The following is a 2,486-nucleotide window of genomic DNA, read 5'->3' on the forward strand; positions in this document are numbered from 1 at the left end:
TTAGGTCATGAAGCCAAGGGCGTCCCAACAACAAATTGAATGAAGCTTTGTTATCTACTATTTGGAAAGTAGTAGCATGTTCTATCGCTTCCGCCGTTACATTCATGTTAATTTTACCAAGAGCTTGACGACGAGTGTTGTCGTAGGCTTTTATTCCTTGCGTTGACGGGGTTAAATCTTCATCCCTTATGCTTAGCATCCTTGCAGCTCTAAGTGGACGACAGACGTTGATGGCTGATCCATTGTCTACAAGAGTCATAGGGACGTTCATTCTCTTGCAAACTACTGTGAGGTTTAATGCCTTATAGTGTTTGTCACCTTCTGGGGGCAAATCCTTGTCAGAAAAGGTGATCAAATCACTAGTGGAAAGAGGCTATCCGTAACGGGCAAAAAGAGCCTATCCGTAACGGGCAATGGGCGTTACGTATACTGCCGTTACGGATAGTGTCCGTTACGAATAACCCGTTATTCGTAACGGGCATTGTATCTGCCCGTTACGAATAATGTTTGATGCAACTAAAAAAAACCAGCACGTGCTGGATCATTTTATCAAATAATGAGATACATTTTTTTTCCAAAGTATAATACATTAAATACGAAGTATACAATAACAATAATCTGTTCATTATACTTCAAAATATATCAAATTTCTCATATAATGTCGCAAGTTTACATCTTTAGATTAAGACTATCAAGTTTTGTCTAAATTAGTATTGAATAATTTAGATCTTCCACAAATTTTCAGATTTGCTAGAAATTGTCCTGTTGAAACTCGTCAATGTTTAAAAATCTTAACATTTTTTGGTCTGATATGTTGATTCTTAAGCTCCCTTGTGTAGATATTATATGCTCCACCTTCAATAATTTCAACAAACCAAAAATTAACATAATTGAAAAAAAAATAATATCAACAAACCAAAATTAACATAATTGAAAAAAAAATTAATAATATCAACAAACCAAAATTAACATAATTGAAAAAAAAAATAATATCAAAACACCAAAATTAACGTAATTGAAAAAAAATATCAAAAGTGTTCGATTTTCAGAAAAGAAAACTGGAAGTGTTTTAATAATATCAAAAAACCAAAATTAACGTAAGGTCAATGTTTTAATATTCTTCAAATTTGAATATGAAGTTCAAGGTCGTGTGCAGGAAAATTATAGATTATGTTCGTTATGATTTGAAAGAAATATCACTTCCTTCCTCATTATCTGATCCGCCTCACATTAAAAAGCCGCGTAAATTGACTTGGAAGGAATCATATTATGTAACCACCGGCGTACTGTTTGAAAGTGTTCGAAAACTGTTCTTCAAAAACAAACCCCCAAAACTCAGATTTACACCCGCAAATCCAAATCTACACCCACAAAAATAAACCCGCAAAACCCAGATTTACACCCACAAAAACAAACCAGCGAAACTCATGAAACCACCCCGACGCTCTACAGAAACTGTTCTGACCCGTCGAAACCAACCCTAAAATCCAGAAAGTCGGTATCCTGCCATGAACACCACCATCACAAACCTACTAAACCCATGAAATCCCCCACAAAACTAATTAATTTGAGAGTAAAGCAACGAAAATTGAGGAATTTAAAAAGAAAAATGAGAAAGATTACCGTCAAAATAATGGTTGAGATGAGAGAAGTATGTGGAAGTAGAAATAGTGGTCATGGCGCATGAGAAGTATAGAGATTGAGTGAGCAAGAGAGAGAGAGAGGAGAGAGAGAGAGTGGAAATGATAAGAGAAGAGAGGATAAAAGAGGGGTGACGGCTGGAGAGCTAAAACCCTAATGGGCTATGGGTTCCTTTCCCAAAAGTTGGACTAAAGTATTCGTAACCGGCACAATATGCCTGTTACGAATAATATAGTATTCGTAACGGGCACAATATGCCTGTTACGAATAATAAAGTATTCGTAACGGGCAATATTTTGCCCGTTACGAATGTTATATATTTGTAATGGGCAGTATCTTTCCCATTACGAATGTTATATATTTGTAACGGACTTCTATTTTGACCGTCATGGATGTATTTTATGTAACGGGCATACCTTTGCCCGTTACAAATAGCCTGTTACGAATGACAATTTTTCCACTAGTGAATTTATGGGACTAGGTAGATCACCCGTGAGGAAGTTAGCCAACCCCTCAGGAGTGGTGTCGGAATCTATCCTATTTTGTCCAAGGCATTCATTACAGCCAACCTATGTTCTCGAGATGTCGCCAGAAGTTTCCACACGTTCATTTCAACTTTTGTCTTCTTGAACTGTTTGACGATATCATTATCTTCAATGATAGGTATGGGAACTTGCTGTGTGGTTGGCATGGGTTGTGTTGAAACGGGAGGTTGCATTCTCCCGGATCTTGTGAGGACGTCTATTGATGAATCTTCTTAAACCCAAAAATCATCCATGGCATATGACACCGAAGGTGGAGGTCCTACCATGTCTTTTAAGTAGTCGTCTTCTTCATCACTGTCC

The 2,486-nt window shown here is 37.0% G+C and overlaps 1 long non-coding RNA gene across 1 annotated transcript; it reads right to left on the reverse strand.

Moving 5' to 3' along the window:
- Positions 1-619: 619 nt before the first annotated feature.
- Positions 620-1,833, reverse strand: LOC110712657. The gene is made up of 2 exons (XR_002509641.1): positions 1,624-1,833; positions 620-855 (listed from the first exon to the last, which is right to left on the reverse strand). It is a non-coding gene; the product is annotated as an uncharacterized LOC110712657 (long non-coding RNA).
- Positions 1,834-2,486: the final 653 nt, after the last annotated feature.

The sequence above is a fragment of the Chenopodium quinoa genome, unplaced genomic scaffold, assembly GCF_001683475.1.
Source record: "Chenopodium quinoa cultivar QQ74 unplaced genomic scaffold, ASM168347v1, whole genome shotgun sequence".
Lineage (NCBI taxonomy): Eukaryota > Viridiplantae > Streptophyta > Magnoliopsida > Caryophyllales > Amaranthaceae > Chenopodium > Chenopodium quinoa.